This window comes from Rhinoderma darwinii (genome assembly GCF_050947455.1).
Source record: "Rhinoderma darwinii isolate aRhiDar2 chromosome 12 unlocalized genomic scaffold, aRhiDar2.hap1 SUPER_12_unloc_19, whole genome shotgun sequence".
NCBI classification, from domain to species: Eukaryota; Metazoa; Chordata; class Amphibia; order Anura; family Rhinodermatidae; genus Rhinoderma; species Rhinoderma darwinii.
The window spans coordinates 155053-173089 of record NW_027461872.1 but is presented as its reverse complement, the minus strand read 5'-3'; the positions used below and the strand labels follow the sequence as shown (position 1 = coordinate 173089).

At 44.5% G+C, this 18037-nt stretch overlaps 1 long non-coding RNA gene across 1 annotated transcript; it reads right to left on the bottom strand.

Annotated features, from left to right (window-relative positions):
• Positions 1 to 9902: 9902 nt before the first annotated feature.
• On the bottom strand, positions 9903 to 14649 carry LOC142698137 (uncharacterized). Its single transcript, XR_012865702.1, has 6 exons — positions 14574 to 14649; positions 13193 to 13259; positions 12312 to 12376; positions 11734 to 11865; positions 10835 to 10901; positions 9903 to 10636 (listed from the first exon to the last, which is right to left on the bottom strand). It is a non-coding gene; the product is annotated as an uncharacterized LOC142698137 (long non-coding RNA).
• Positions 14650 to 18037: the final 3388 nt, after the last annotated feature.

Sequence of the window (18037 nt, the reverse complement as noted above, 5' to 3'; positions counted from 1 at the left end):
ACATCTATGGATTATTTTATTGTTTTTTTTTACCCCATTATTATACCACCTGACTATGCCCCTTATATACTCCGCCTGGCTTACATATGCCCTACATTATAAACGTAAACACCAGTAAGACTCCAAACAAAACTACTACCAAGCAAAATCCACGCTCCAAAAGCCAAATGGCGTTTCCTCCCATCTGAACCCTACAGCGTGCCCAAACAGCAGTTTCCTTCCACATATATGGCACCGTCATACCCGGGAGAACCCTTTTAGCAATTTTTGGGGTGTGTGTCTCCAGTGGCATAAGCTGGGCACAACATATTTGCCACTGAATGGCATATCTAGGGAAAAATATTAATTTTTAATTTGCACCATCCACAGCGCATTCATTTATGGAAAAGACCTGTGGGGTGAAAATGCTCACTACACCCCTTAATAAATGCCTTGAGGGGTGCAGTTTCCATAATGGGGTCACTTCCCAGGGGTTTATTTTTATTATTTCACATCTGAGCCTCTGCAGTTGTGAACCAATACTTTGTAAATCGCCAAATTAGGCCTCAATTTTACATGGTACGCTTTCACTCCTGAGCCTGGTCGACTGTCCAGGCAAGAGATTAGGGCCACATGTAGGGTGTTTCTAAAACCAGGAAACCCAGCATAATAATTAGAGAGCTGTCTTGTTATGGTGGCACAAGCCGGGCACCACATATTGTCCACATATCTGTGGAAAAAATCCCATTTTCACTCTGCAACATCGAGTTCACACTAATTTCTACAAAACATCTGCATGATTAACATGCTCACTACACCCCTAGGTAAATGCATTGAGGGGTGTAGTTTCCAAAATTGGGTCACTTCTGGGGGGTTTCCACTGTTTTGGGCCCACAGGCGCCCAGAAACCAATCCAGCAACATCTCACTCCAAATGGCGGTCCTTCCCTTCTGAGTCCTGCCGTGTGCCCAAACAGCAGTTTATGACCACATATGGGGTATTGCCGTACTCGGGAGAAATTGCTTTACAAATGTTGGGTTCTTTTTTTTCCTTTATTTGTTGCGAAAATGAAAAAAATTTCGCTAAAGCTACGTCTTATTGAAGAAAAAGGATTGTTTTTATTTTCACTGCCCAATTCTAATAAATTCTATGAAACATCTGTGGGGTCAAAATGCTCACTACACCCCTAGATGAATTCCTCAAGAGGTGTCGTTTCCTAAATGGTGTCACTTTTTGGGCGTTTTCATTGTTTTTTCCCCTCAGGGGCTTTGCAAATGTGACATGGCCGCCGCAAACCATTCCTGCTCAATGTGATCTCCAAAAGCCAAATAGCGCTCTTTCCCTTCTAAGCCAAGCCGTGTCTCCAAACAGCCGTTTATTACCACATGTGGGGCATTGTTTTACTCGGGAGAAATTGCTTTACAAATTTTGTGGTGCTTTTTCTCCTTCAGTCCTTCTGGAAATTAGTAAAAATAAGCTAAACCTACATTTTCTTTGAAAAAATGTTGATTTTTATTTTCAGGGCCTACTTCCAATAATTTCTGCAAAAAACCTGTGGGGTCAAATCGCTCACTATACCCCTAGATAATTTCCTCAATGGGTGTAGTCTCCAAAATGGGGTCACTTGTGGGGGGTTTCCACTGTTTTGTCTCCTCAGGGACTTCGTAAATGTGACATGGCCGCCGCAAACCATTCCTGCTAAACTTGAGCTCCAAAAGCCAAATAGCGCTCTTTCCCTTCTCAGCCCTGCCGTGTCTCCAAACAACCGTTTATTACCACATGTGGGGTATTGTTTTACTCGGGAGAAATTGCTTTACAAATTTTACGGTGCTTTTTCTCCTTTAGTCCTTGTGGAAATGAGAAAAAAAATTGCTAAACCTACATTTCCTTTGAAGAAATGTTGATTTTAATTTTCACGGCCTACTTCCAATAATTTCTGTAAAAAACCTGTGCGGTCAAAATGCTCACTGTACCCCTAGATAATTTCCTTGAGGTGTGTAGTTTCCCAGATGGGGTCACTTTTGGGGTATTTTGACTGTTTTGGCACCGCAAGAGCTCTTCAAACCTGACATGGTGCCTAAAATTTATTCTAACAAAAATAAGGCCCCAAAATCCACTAGGTGTTCCTTTGCTTCTGAGGCCGGTGCTTCAGTCCAGTAGCACGCTACGGCCACATGTGGGATATTTCCTAAAACTGCAGAAACTGGGCAACAAATATTGAGTTGCATTTCTCTGGTAAAACCTTCTGTGTTATAAAAAAAATTGTACTAAAAATGTATTTCTGCAAAAAAATATGAAATTTGTAAATTTCACCTCTACTTTGCTTTAATTCCTGTGACATGTGTAAAGGGTTAAGACATTTTCTAAATGCTGTTTTGAATACTTTGAGGGGTGAAGTTTTTAAAATGGGGTGACTTTTTGGGGTTTCTAATATATAAGGCCCTCAAAGCCACTTCAGAACTGAACTGGCCCCTGTAAAAATGGCCTTTTGAAATTTTCATGAAAATGTGAGAAATTGCTGCTAAAGTTCTAAGCCTTGTAACGTCATAGAAAAATAAAAGGATGTTCAAAAAATGATGCCAATCTAAAGTAGACATATGGGGGATGTTAATTAGCAACAATTTTGTGTGATATAACTGTCTGTCTTACAAGCAGATACATTTAAATTGAGAAAAATGCAAATTTTTGCAATTTTTCGCTAAATTTTTGTGTTTTTCACAATTAAATACTGAACATATCGAGCAAATTTTGCCAGTAACTTAAAGTCCAATGTGTCACGAGAAAACAATCTCAGAATCGCTTGGATAGGTGAAAGCATTCCGGAGTTATTACCACATAAAGTGACACATGTCAGATTTGAAATATGAGGCTCGGTCAGGAAGGTCAAAAGTGGCTAAAGAGGGAAGGGGTTAACTGATATATTAACAACATTTGCTCTTTCTTCTGTTGTATATACAGAACTAAAGAACCCATTTAGTAACTCTGCCTTCTCTTGATCCCCTGTGACCAACTCCCCATTACCACTATCTAGGGGTCCTACATGTTCAGACCTTGGCTTTTTTGCATTTATATACTTGAAGAATTTTTTGGGATTTATTTTACTATCCTTGGCCACCTGCCTTTTATTTTGTATTTTTGCTGATTTTATTACCTTTTTACAACTTTTATTAAGCTGTTTATAATTTACAAAGGCTACAGCTGTACCCCCAGATTTCTATTTTTCAAATGCCCTTTTTTTGTCATGTATTGCCTTTTTTACAGAAGTTGATTCCCCTTGATTAAGGGACAGCAGTGAAGCAGCTGCAGAGAATGTTCGGCCCGGTTCTTCAAACACTGTATAGAAAGTCTCTAGAAACAGTTGTAAATCAGAGCATTCCGGACCCTCTCGTTCCAATATGGGGTTCGCTCATGCCAGGGCTTTGCCAGAGAGGAGGGAGATAATAAAAGCGATATTGGCCTCATCAGAGGGGAAGAGATGAGTTTGTAACTTGAAGTGGATCGTACACTGGTTGATGAAGCCGCTACAGGTTTTAAGATTCCCATCGTAGCGGGGGGGTAGAGGCAATGAAATTGCAGAATCAGGACAGGCAGTAGGGTTAGACGGTGGTGGAGTAGCAGAAGCAGCCATAGGAGGCACATAAGGAAGATCCAAACAGGTAATTATGGAGTTTACAGCCTGTAGGAGCTGATTCTGGCGTGCACGGAGGTCACGCATGTCCGCTTGCAACATCTGAATTGCGGTTTTCGGTTGACCAGTGGGATCCATTGCCCGAGCGTACTGTTATGACTATGGGGTATGTACCGGAATATGTACCGGAGTAGCAGCTGGCCAAGCAATATTCAAAGATAGTCTTTAGGACAAGTGTACCTGGATAGATTTGGCAGACACTTGGCTTGGCAGACACTTGGCACAGATGACACTCGACTCCGACATTAGACTTCGCACTGGAACAAACATAATTACTGGATACAGGATACGGGAACACAGGATACAGGATACAACTAAGGGACCATTTGTAAACGAACATGGGAAGACACAACAATGATCAGGCATTGTGGAAATGGGCAGAGTCCTTTTTATAATCCAGGGTGCGTTGGGATTGGGCAGGGAGTATTTTACAGATGCGTGCGCTGGTCCTTTAGAGACACCCTAGGAGAAACAGTGGAGCAGTGCAACCGCGTGTGCTGGCCTCTCTGGGAAGGGAGACGCCGGCTAGAGTTCATTGGTCTGCGGTCGCGGCCGCTGTAGGGTAAGTGATGCCGGTAATGGCGGTCCGCAACCATGGCCATTACAGTACTGATCTTTGGTTTGGTTCTGTATTTATGTACTGATCTTGGTTCTGGTTCTGTATTTATGTATTGATCTTTGTTCTGGTGCTGTATTTATGTACTGAGCTTGGTTCTTGTGCTGTATTCATGTACTGGGCTTGGTTCTTGTGCTGTATTCATGTACTGAACTTAAATTTATCACCGTATGTAGGCATTAAGCTTGAATCTGATATTGTTTTTGTACACAAAATTTTTGTATTTGGGGGTCGTCTTAACTAGCTAAGTGATTTGCTGTGGCATGCTATGCACGCCACATTGCTCTCCACCATCCTCACAGTGCACTAAATAAGCTGAGCACTACTGTACTGAATGTGCACATACAGGTCTATACGTAATAGGTCAATTTAATATAATTACTGTGGGTAGGTATGTATGCTATATATATTAGTAATTATATAAATAGGAGCAGATTTACTAATATAATCATAGGCAGTTCAAACTTAGACAAGACAGTCAGAAAACATGCCAAATGTATCAAAGTGGTTCATTCTGCAAGATAAATTTGGCGCATTTAGCTAGACATGCTGGACACTTTTCTCTTCCTAACACCTCCTCTTAGTTGGCTTAATTTACGCCAGTTATTTTGCACCAAAATCTTGGTGCCCGTTGTTGCATTTTTAACCACGCCCGTTTTGATAGATCATGTCCCTTGCTGAGAATGTAAAAAAAAGTGTCTAAAACAGTTAATAAATGTGTCCCACGGCATGTACTCCAGAACTCCGGATCATTTTGAATAGTAAATTTGCCCCATATGCTGGACAGGGAGTCACACAGGCTTGGAAAGTTTATAGGATATTAGTCATACATAGAAACATATTTATTTAAAAGTCAACATTAATATATGGTGCATTTGGAATATCGTAATTGTTTTATTCGAGAATTTTTTTATTAGAGTATTTGAGTAGGAATAATGTTCCACGATGCACTATACTATACTATACAGCGTCCTTCCTTATTATTAAATACAACATCCTCCATTATTATTACTGTTTTTACTGCGTCGTCCCTTATTATATACAGTCCTCTATTTTTATTTATTTTACACTACGTCTGTTTGTTATATAAAGCAACTAATGTCTGTACGTCTATAGGCGATTTGGTGCGTGGTCAGTATTCCTTTTTGGGTGTGTTGCATTGCACCATATGTATTATTTGTAATTAAAATACCATAGGTTGTAGGCCTGGTCTATGTAAATAGGCAGGGCTTACATTTTTTTTTGCAACTGGCCTACTTTGCCCCCACCAATTATCACTTTTTAAACCATCTTCTACCGTGCTTGCAGGTCGTTAACAGATCAAGATCGATGTCTAGCCAATATATACCATGCTCTTTGAACTGTCCATTGCATCTAAAATCCTTGTTCTGCACCATCAGGCAACTAAACCCGCTTCTGCCGTGCCCGCCTGCACCAGCTGGCTCCCTACCTAGGTAGCCATTGTACACCCTGACCAATCTTCGTGACTCCCCCGACCACCACTATCAAACAAATGTACTGCTAACAGAAGAAAATATGGTCCTGCAATGCACTTGACAATGTGAGGACTTTATTCTAAAAACATTTCATAAACCACCCGGCCTGGTGAAGTGATCATACAAGACTCCTTGCACATTTCGAACGACAACTGTGTTCTTCGCCAACAAATATATGCCATCTCCTCTGAACAGTCTATTACATCTCAAATCCAGGTCCTTATGTTGCATTACTTGTGGACGCTATATTCGTGGCGATATCCTTCCACTGCTTCCCGCTTGAGTCCTGTAGGCACAAAAACATTCTGCCAGTATCCATTGTCACCCATACCTGCAACCTATGCCTGGGTAATGCAACTCACTCAACTCCTTGTCTATTGCATCGTTTACTGGTGATTCTTTTAGATGCCACAGATGTTGTATTGTTCTATACCTACCAGCCTTCTTTCCGGGCACCATCAGTTTTTATTGACACTTCATCAAAAAAGGGGGCTTTGCACCAGCATCATAATACTGCACTACTCAAAAAAATCCCTTCACCCAATCCCTACTAACCTCCTATGCTTCTTTTTCACTTGACAAGTAACTGCAGCAGCCGCCAGCACCCTCATTCCCATCTCCCTGAAGCCCCTACATATACTTTTACCGGGCCTTGATGTGTCCCAACCTTGCCTAAAATCCCCCTACACTGCTCCACGCCTAATCCCCTCACCTAATTACCTTTACTCCACCCCTTGTCTCCTCACACAATTACCTTACACCTATTTTCAGGCCCAAAGCGGGCCATATGGCTACTCCATTGTGGACAAAGAATCCCTTTAACTGCACTATGTCTACCATGCTATCCAAAGTTCCCAACTACTAACCTTTTCTGGGGGCCACGTGGCCCTTCTTATCATTCCTTATGGGTATTTTGCCCGCTCGTGACTTTCAGTGTAGAGAGCTACTAGCGGGTACTGTACATAGTAACTGTCACGGGCACAGGGTATGTGGACCCACTAGGCCGCTCCGCCGCAGTGGGGAGGCAGCTGACCAGGTCACAGTCTAAGCAGAAGTAAATGGCAGACAGTATGCTTGGGTACCTGAAATAGTCCGGGTGGTGGCTGTGGCTTCAGCATGGATGGAGGCAGGTGCGGCAAGTGGCGCCAGACGTGGCGGGCAGTATCCGATGACACTTGACGTGGCAGATGGCACTTGACGTGGCAGATGGCACATGAAGTGGCAGATGGCACTTGACGTGGCAGAAGACACTTGACGTGGCAGATGGCACTTGACGTGGCAGATGGCACTTGACGTGGCAGAAGACACTTGACGTGGCAGATGGCATTTGACGTGGCAGAAGACACTTGACGTGGTAGATGGCACTTGACGTGGCAGATGGCACTTGACGTGGCAGATGCCACTTGACGTGGCAGAAGACACTTGAACGCGGGTAGGCACAGGAACAACACGGAATACAGGAACGGTAACAGGGCATGGGTAACAGCTGGAACGGGAGACACTACGGAACCATTTGCGAGACAGACTGGGAAAGACTAACAACGCTCAGGCAAGGATTAGAAGGCCAGGGGCCTTCTTATAGACCAGGAAATCGTGGCAGTTGATGGTGATGACAATTTCCTAATTGCGCGCGCTGGCCCTTTAAGGCCGGGCGCGAGCGTGCGCGCGCACCCTACGGGATCCAGCCGAACGGAGCGGAAGTGAGCGCTGGCATCTCCTAGGAGGGAGACGGAGGCCAGCGCTCACAGATCCATGGCTGCGGGCGTCGGGAGGTAAGTAAACCCGACGGCCCGCAGCCATGGGCGCTACAGTATCCCCCCTCTTACGCCCCCTCTTCTTGGGGCCATAGTGAGAGAGGAACTTTTTAATAAGAGCAGGAGCACTGAGGTTCTCTTCTGGCTCCCAGGACCTCTCCTCAGGACCAAACCCTCTCCAGTCCACCAAATAGAAAGTCCTTCCTCCTACTCTCTTGCGGTCCAGGATCTCCTTTACCTCAAATACATCAGAAGGACCGCTGGGAGCAACTGTGGAACTAGAGGTCTTGCTCTAGCGGTTCAGGACCACTGGTTTCAGGAGGGACACATGGAAGGAGTTAGGGATTCTGAGGGTAGGAGGCAGCCGCAGCTTATAGGAGACAGGGTTAAATTGTTGCAGGACCTCGAAAGGACCAAGGAACCTGGGAGCGAACTTGTATGAGGGCACCCTCAAGCGAATGTTCCGAGAGGACAGCCAGACTTTAGTCCCCGGAAGATACTGAGGCGGCTCTCTTCTCCTAGTATCTGCCTTTCGCTTCATGCGTTCGACCACCAGCAAAATAGAGGACCGGGTCTGTTGCCAGATTTGCAGGAAGTCCCCATATGCAGAGTCAGAAGCGGGTAACTGAGATGAAGTCGACACAGGAAGAGTGTATGACCTGAACTGTGGTCTTAGGCTGGCCAGCGGGTTCCATGGCCTGAGCATACTGTCACAATCTAGGGAACATATGTAGCTGACTTTAGCTTGACTAATAACGCATTAAATACACAGTGGAAAGATCCCTTATCTTGACCTTTTCAATGACTTCTCAATGGTTATTTTTGTGTGATATCACGCTGCAACAAGTTATCAGAGTCAACTTAAAGATGGCTACATCCGTATGTGGACCCACTAGGCCGTGGGCTCCGGCTCAGATAGGGCTAGGTGTGGCAGGTTGCGCCAGACGAAGCGGATGGCACCAGGAATGGTAGATGACACACAGACGTGGCATATCCAGCCGGCGGTACCACACGACTCTGATAAAAGGCAGGCACAGTTAGGAAACAGCAAGGGATACAGGAAATAGGATGCAGGGAACGGGAACTCTGGGATCAAGCAGGAAAATACTAAGGGACCCTTTGCAATACAAACATGGGAAAAGTACAAACAACGCTCAAGCAAGGAGTGGAAGGGCAGATACCTTTTTATAATCCAGGGTGCACTGGGGTAGGATAGAAAACTTTTAGGAAGTGCGCACGCTGGCCCTTTAAGGCACTCCTCGCACACTCCAGGAAGGGAAGGCCGCGCCAGCCGTGGTCTCTGGGGAGGTGGCCAGGAAGTTGCGGTCGCGGCCGTTCATCACAGGGTGAGCGACAGAGGTCCGCAGTCATAACACTGAGATTTTTTTTGGGTGTTGTATATATGTACTGAGCAGTGGCGTAACTACCGCCATAGCAGCCGTAGCGGCTGCTACGGGGCCCGCGGCATGAGGGGGCCCGTGTTGCCCACCGGCACGGGCCGACCACCATGGCCGGAGGCTCCGCTGGCAGCCGCTATGGCTGCTACAGCGGGACGCCACTGAACACTACGGCAGAGCAGGGAGGTATCTCCCCGCTCTGCCATTAACTGGTTCCCGACCGCTGGCTGTATTTTTACGGCCAGCGGTCAGGGTCCTTAAAACCCGAGCCATAGACTTTTTACGACTCCGGTTTTAACTTACTGCCCGCGCGATCGGGCTGCTGAATATCGGGTCTCCGGCTGTCAGTGACTGCCGGGGACCCTGAGGAGAGGATAAAAGCAGCTTTCGCTGCCAGCGATCACACATCTATCCCCTATTCTGTGGAAAGGGGATACATGTATTTTGTAGGACACACTGTAGGTCACATTTTTTGGGGAGGGGGGACGCTGTATGGCGCTCTCTACAGGGGGGGGGGGAACGCTGTATGGCGTTCCCTACAGGGGGGCTGTATGGCGTTCCCTACAGGGGGTGGGCTCTATGGCGTTCTCTACAGGGGGGGGATGTATGGCGTTCCCTACAAGGGGGGCTGTATGGCGTTCTCTACAGGGGGGGCTGTATGGCGTTCTCTACAGGGGGGGGCTGTATAGCGTTCTCTGCAGGAGGACTGTATGGCGTTCTCTACAGGAGGGCTGTATGGCGTTCTCTACAGGGGGGCTGTATGGCGTTCTCTACAGGGGGGGCTGTATGGCGTTCTCTGCAGGGGGACTGTATGGCGTTCTCTACAGGAGGGCTGTATGGCGTTCTCTACAGGGAGGGCTGTATGGTGTTAGCACTGTCCAATAAATATAAAGTAAACAGAAGAAAATACGGTCCAGAAATCCTCATGACAATGTGATGACTTTATTAGAAAAACATTTTATAAACCACACGGCATGTTGAAGTGATGATACAAGACTGCTTACGCGCTTCGAAAGCCAACTACATTCTTCGCAAATGTACGCCATCTCCTCCAAACAGTCAATTACATCAGAAGTCCAGTTCCTTGTGCTGCATGACTCGTGGACGCCCTATCTGTGGCGATATCCGTGTCCTTTCCACTGCTTCTCACTTGAGTCCTGTAGGCACAAAAAACATTCTGCAAGTATCCATTGTCATCCGTGCCTGCAGATTCTGCTTTAATGTTGCATCTCACTCAACTCCTTGTCTATTTCATCGTTTACTGATGCCTCTTTTAGATGCGACAGATGTATTTTTTTTATACTTACCAGCCTGCTTCACAGGCACCATCCCTTTTTATTGGCACCTGATCAATAAGGGGGTCCTGCTCCACCACCATAACACTGCAATACTAAACAAAATCTTCCATAGACATCACAAAAACTAGACAAGCCTTTCCTCCCTTATGTTTCCCAACATTTCCTGGGACAAGTGTGTGTAGGTAGAAATCAACAAACATGTTTCCTGGCCCCAAACTTTACCCCCTCTTTCCAGTAAAGGATTGGCTTTCGGTATCACGCCTCCTCGCTTTTACTTTTTTACTTTATCTTGCGTAAACATTTTTTTCAGCATACTGTATATAGTAACTAATGATGGACATACCGCATATAGATGAAATATTACTTCAGAGAGTCCCCCTGGCAGCAGGCAGTCGATCTCAAGAAATTCTGGAACAAAAAGTATAAACTGTGAAGATATTATGACGTGCGCTTAGTATGGTTCATCATATCAACAAATATATGTTCAGCCTATTGAAAACATGAGGGAGATTGTTCCCACAGTCTTGTCATGTGTCTCTATAGGAACATTCTGGATGACATCACATTATAGAATTTCTATAGGTTGTTATTTGCTATAATACTTACATATATACAGTGGATCTTCTAGCATGTCGGCTGTCACTGGTGCCACATATTCAGATGTTATAAATGTCTGTAAAATACATAATGGGTTTAATGCACATACATAAAATAACCCCATATCTATAATGAATAATAATATATTTACTTTCACACATTTCATTTTCTATCACAGGGCGAGTCCAATGCCCCTCTGCCACACAAATAACACCAGCAGTATAATGGCACATAATAGTTGGAGGACCCTGGTATAGATTTTGTATCAGGGACAAGGAGCTTATTGTTATTCTTCTATATAATCTTATCCTTAATGGAAAACTTCTAATTTGTCTTTTGTGGAGTCTTTTGGACTGGAGTAGAGAGAGTAGAAAATGGTAAATTGGATTTCTGGATTCAACAGACAAAATACTTATTAAAGGGGTTTTCTGACAGTTTCATAAACCTTAGTCTAAGCCGCATATGGCTAAAAATAACAAATTGTCCCTACTCATTTTTTAAATTCCCTGTGGCTCCTGCGCTGGTGGTTCTGTTGTCTTTAGTTGCTAGGCCACAGCGGTCATATACGTGTGGATGGCATGTCACGTGTCAGCTATTGTGTCACATCCAGGGCCGGCCTTAGGTTTATTGGTGACATGTGCAGTATCTGTGACGTCCTCCCCCTTATGATGCACCATGTAGTGTCCAAATAATTTAATCATACAGTGCCCAAATAACATCACCCAGTCAATAAACTAGGGATTGTATCTTTCTGTTTTTTTATATTATAGGTTTGGGCCCTAAATGCCGGATCGGCAGTGTAAGTTGAGGGTGCCCAGGCCATCTATGGTGGTAGTGCCCTCTTCAGTATTGACCAGTAGTACACACTATGTGATCATTTAGAGATGCAGTTAATAAAATACACTGACCTTGGACTCTCCTACTGAATACATCCAACTGAATGTAGAACGTTATGTGATGTGAGGTGGAGGGCTCTGCTTAATCTTTGATCTGCCCTCCTGGGACGTGTGGTTATCATTAACTCTTATGAGGAATTAATTCTAGGAGAAAGAAAGACAATGTATTAGGACAAATCTCAATCAATAGCAACATTTCTATCTAGAACAGAGTCCAGTCCCCAACCAGTGTAAAATTACCAAAGGGGTAAATAGGATGACCGGCTGGGGTCCAGGGATTTGGCTTGGCCCACAGCTCTGGGGCTCCATACGCCCCTGAAATTGGACAAACAATAACGGCGCAGGGAGGAAGCGAAATGTCTGACCCGGTTGGTCGTCTATTAGGTGAGTATAATTGTTTATTTTATAGGAGCAAAGGGGGCACTATTAATATGGGGGATAAAAGGACTGAGTCGGGGCAAGGAAAAGGGGGCTTCATTACTGTGGGGCCATACAAAAGGGGCATTCTGACCCAGGACATACAAAAAGTGTCATTCTAACTGTGGAGGGTATTGGTGGATACTGCATATAGTAACTAATAAGAGACGCACCTTGCATAGATGAAATATTGCTTCAGAGAGTCCCCCTGGCAGCAGGCAGCTGATCTTAAGGTGTTCTGGAAAAAACAATAATTGTGTAGTTTTATTTCTCCAGACAGACGTGTGCTCAGTATAGACCACCCAACAATGAAGGAAATGTACATTAGGGCTCATGTACACAGCAACTTCATGTGGACGGACCTGTATGGTGGCGCACAGACTGCAGTACTGGTAATGTAGACACTCTGTGTGCGCTGTGTGCTCCCCCATAAGCCAAATGTGTATTAGGAAATTACATAAATAACAAGTCCCTTATATATTACTAATACCATAATATCTTCTTTATGGAGCATTTCTATAATAATAATAATATAAAGCTGCAGCAAAATTCCCAGCGTTTACTTTTGCTACATGTGGATGAGTTTTTGAGACTGTAACTATTCACCTGTAACACTTGTGAATTTTGCCGCGCAGCAAATCTGCAGCGTCTGAATTCAGCTTTATGGCGTAGACTATAGTACTCAAATACTGCAATCATACAGTGCCCAAATAACACTGCCAGACAAGTATTGTCTGCCACACTGTAATGTAATCCATTATCAAGGAATTGTATCTGCATCCTGAGCAGTGCCCTTTACTTTTTTTACATGAAGAGTGGGATTGAGTGTTCAAGCAATGGGTGCCCCAGACATCAAGACCAGTGGCGCCCCATTCATTAGTGACAGGTGATGCACCCAGTGTAACCGCACAGGTCGCACACCCCTAAGACAGGCCCTGGATGAACAACATTGGGGAATTTGTTCCCACAGTCTTGTCATGTGTCTCTATAGGAACATTCTGGATGACATCAGATTATAGAATTTCTATAGGTTGTCATTTGCTATAATACTTACATATATACAGTGTATGTCCTAGCATGTCGGCTGTCACTGGTGCCACATATTCAGATGTCATAAATGTCTGTAAAATACATAATGGAATAAACATAAAATAACCCCATATCTAGAATGAATAATAATATATTTACTTTCACACCTTTCATTTTCTATCACAGGACGAGTCAGACATTGAAAACATTTTGTAATGTTAGTGTAAACCCAGGGAACATAACTATAGGGGTGAAGAGGCTGCAGTCACACCCAGGCCCAGGTGTCCATGACTGACATTAGGGGGGGTCACAATGTGGGCAATTTACAAATGCCAATCCCCAATGCCCCCATCTTCTAGAGGAATCACGATTTTCGCTGCTAGAAACGAGATGTCAGTGAGAGAAGCACCCAGGCGGAAAGGCAGCTGCTGAGTTGCCCGGCCGCTTCTAAAACACAAGCAGTGGAAGGGAGCCAGCGCAGCGCCCCGTTCCACCTGCTGGAGGGATGCGCCCTATGTAATGGCACAGGTCGCACACCCCTAAGGCCGGCCCTGGCTACTGCTGAGCCTTATTAGGATAATATACCGTAGCTTTTTAAGACTATTTAATTAAATTAAATTAGACATCATATTGAAAACGACTGAGAAGTCACATTCCACATTACTGACAGCTGCAATTCTCAGACAATGGTAAGGGTATGTTCACACACTTAACTAAAAAACGTCTCTAAAATACAGAGCTCTTTTCAAGGGAAAACAGCCTCTGATTTTCAGCCATTTTTTAAACCACAAACATTTTTTGAGGCGTTTTTACCAACGTTCTTGGAGCTGTTTTTCTATTGAGACAATGAAAAACGGCTCCAAAAACGGCCGAAGGAGTGAAATGCACTTCTTTATACAGGGTGTTTTTTATGCGCCGCTTTATCAAACGCCCACGTAAAATGCACCATCGGAAAAAAAAACAGTTTTTCCCATTGAAATCAATGGGCAGATGTTTGGAGGCGTCCAGCCTCCGTATTTTCGGCAGTTTTTCGGGGTGTTTACGGCCAGGAAAACGGCTGAAAATAGGCTGTGTGAACATACTCTGTTGTACTGAGTTGTAACTTTAATGAGAAAATATGAAACATTGAAATCTGAATGTAAAATGTTCAGTTGTTACTTGCATTAATAGAAATATTTTACTGGAACTTGAACAGTTTGTCTAAAAAAAAAAAAACAACCCCAACCCCCGACAATCACCAGAAAAAAATCCTTCTACAATCATATAGTTGTGGTGAGGTGTTGGTGGGGTTAGAAATTGCTGCAGTAATGTCCAGTGTGAATCTGGCCTTATATGAGAATTCTAGAGCGTATATATTTCATGTGTCCAGTAACATGTAGAATTAATGATAAAATGCTGCATCTTACCTGTCAATCACACAGTCAATCACAGTCCCGGTCCAGACGTCATTGGCAGAAATTGTAAAAAATATGTAATCCAGCTGCACATAGAACCTAACGGCTAGTACTGTCTATGACATCATCAGTGACATCATAAGCGGCTGCAGTATCTGTTACATCATCTAATTATCTCCTACTGCCTGGATAGACTGTGCATACACTGGATATAGGCGTTACATGGGACTGCTGTTTATAAACATGGAAGAAAGATACATGTGTGGTTATAGGGGCTACGACTAAGAACATGTAATGTATGAAACGTGTAATCTGTTACTAGATGGATTTTATACTGTAATACAGATGTAGCCATCTTTAACTTGACTCTGATAACTTGTTGCAGCGTGATACTTTCTTGATCCCGCAGCACTCCGTGTTTCAAGTGTGCGTGAGTAGGCTTCCACTCCAATGTGTAAAAAATGGGAACTCAGCACTCCAAGGTATTATGCAATAAGTGATATTTGATTTCACATATAGCGAAAAGTAGTAATCCAAAAATAATGGAGCCATTACCCAACAGCGACCGAGGTCACAAGCGCCGCATATCCGTGTCTAAAGAAGGTTGAATGTATAGACCGAAACGTTAAAAACCTATTTTTGGATTACTACTTTTCGCTATATGTGAAATAAAATATCATTTGTTGCAGCGTGATATCACACAACAAAAGCCATTGAAAAAGTCAAGATAAGGGATTGTTTATTTAATGCGTTAAAAGTCAAGGTAAAGACGGCAACATCTGAACTAATAAAGGATACATTTTATTGAATTTCGTTTTAGGCTACATTCACACAACAGTAAAAAACGTCCGCTTTTAGAACAATGATGTTCTATGGGTATATTCACACGGCCTTTTTTTAACCACCCGTGAATATTGGCTGTCAAAAAATAGAACATGTCCTATTTTTGGCCTCTTTCACGGCCAGACGGCCCCCATAGAAGTCAATGGATCAATTTTTAACGGCCGTCAATACATGTAATAGCCGTTAAAAACGGTTCTGTGATTTGGGGATTCAAGAGCCAAGGGAACTATTGGCTCCCTTGCTGGTAATCGGCGGCGCAATGACACATACTCACCGATGCAGCGCCGTCCTCTACAGGTGTGGTCTCTAGTCTCATGGGTTCTGCGAAGGTGACGAGATGACGTCCTCGCGTCGCCTTCGCAGAACCAGTGAGACTAGAGATCACTCGTGACGTAGACGGTCATGCATCGGTGAGTATGTAGGGCATTCAGGCGGACAAAAATTACGGATATTGTTGCGCTCACTACTATGGTAGCATGGCGCTAGTACAGGGGACATTGTTGTCTACTGTAGCAAAATTTTTCGTCACAGTCCTGAATTTACAGAGAGAGTCCCGGAAGATTACCACAGGGAGGGGGGGTGTGGTGCTTTCTCCGGAGAGGTGTTTGTGTCATCATCTACAGGGGGGCTGTGTGCCATCGTCTACAAGGGGGCTGTGTGCCATCATCTACATGGGGCGGTGTGCCATCATCTACAGGGGGGCTGTGTGCCATCATCTACAGGGGGGCTGTGTGCCATCATCTACTGGGGGGCTGTGTGACATCATCTACAGGGAGGCTGTGAGCCATCATCTGCAGGGGGTCTGTGTGCCATCATCTACAGGGGGTCTGTGTGCCATTATCTACAGGGGGTCTGTGTTTCATCATCTACAGGGGGGCTGTGTGGCATCATATACACGGGGTCCGTGTGCCATCATCTACAGGGGGTCTGTGTTTCATCATCTACAGGGGGTCTGTGTGGCATCATATACAGGGGGTCCGTGTGCCATCATCTACAGGGGGGCTGTGTGGCATCATCTACAGGGGGGCTGTGAAACAATCATGACAATGACCTTTGTTTGGGTGTTTTCAGGGGGTTTGGAAAAAAGAAGCCAGACAAATGAAATTCATCAGTTTTTTAACGGCCATGAAAAACGGATGCAAAATGGATGTCAAACGGCCATTAAAAACGGACAGACGGACTGAAAGTGTATAAAAAATTGCAGACACAATGATGCAAAACGGCCATGAAAAACTGACAGTTGATCAGTTTTTAATGGCCATTTTTTTTCACTGTCGTGTGAATGTAGCCTAAGTTCTGGATCGTCTCCATTTTAATGGATAAAGTTACCGGACAATTATCCGCCCACCGAGAGTTTATTGGACACATGGACGGCCTGGTGAGCAGATGAACTTCTTGTTTCTTTGTTTGGAGTCATGTACAGATATAGCAATCCTTATCCTGACTCTGATAACTTGCTGCAGCGTGATAATTTATCACTTAAGTCACTGAAAACCATTGAAAAAGTGAAATTAAAGTTTCTTGACACTGTGTATTCAATGTATTTAACCCCTTCGAGCTCAGCAACGTAATATTCCGTCGCGCTGACCGCCCCGTTCGCGCTCAGCGACGGAATATTATGTCGCAGGGAAAATGCATCGCCATTTTCCACCGGCGCGTGCACGAGCTGTGACAGCTGCTGTTTCCGACAGCAGGCTATCACAGCTCAATACGCCGGGACCTATTGCGATGGTCCCGCCTCCACAATCGCCACTATTGGTCAGTCAGTGAGTAACTGTCCAATAGTGGCGATCGGTCTCTTCACTTCCTCTCCCTGACATCACATCCTGCCGCACCCGCCCTGAGATGGAGATAGCGAGGCGTTCAGAGCGGTTGTGAGTAGAGGGAGAGAAGAAAAAGAGTGAAAAAAAGTGAAAAAAATACAACTTTTTTCTGCTTCCCACCTCCCCAATCCACTACCCAGTCCTTTACCCTTCCTCCTTGTGTTCCTCCCACATTTTTGGTCAGTGATCTCCTATCACTGACCACTTCTTAGTCTTCAGGACCAATTTCTTGGTCCCTGGTGATAATTTTTTTCTTTATAAAACATATAAAATAAAAATATATATATAAAAAAAAAAAAACGAAAAAAAAACCTGTTAATTTAGACAATTTATCTAGTTAGTTTAGTATTAGTGTTAGTTAGTGTCAGGGAACCGTCAAAAAGCATAGTTAGGTATAGCGTCAGGAATCCATCACCATAGTTAGATCTAGCGTTAGGGGTCCATCACAGTAGTTAGGTTTAGCGTCAGGGAAGCTCAGAATAATCTAGTTAGGTTTAGTGTCAGAGAATAGTCTGGCAGGGACGTAGCTAGGGGGGGGCAAGCGGGGCATGTGCCCCGGGGGCAGTCCAGAGGGGGGCGCCAGCGCCCCCTCCTCCTGCACTATAATTGTACCTGTGTCGCAAGGACACAGGTACAATTAAGCAATGAATGACCGGGCACGTTCCGTGCCCGGCCATTCAGCGCCTTTCCATGAATGAAGCGACTGGTACCTTTTGTACCAGTGACGCTTCCGTCGATGAAAGGCGCTGACTGACTGACAGGGAAAGTCATCCTGCCCAGCCAATCAGCGCCTTTCATAGACACTGCTTT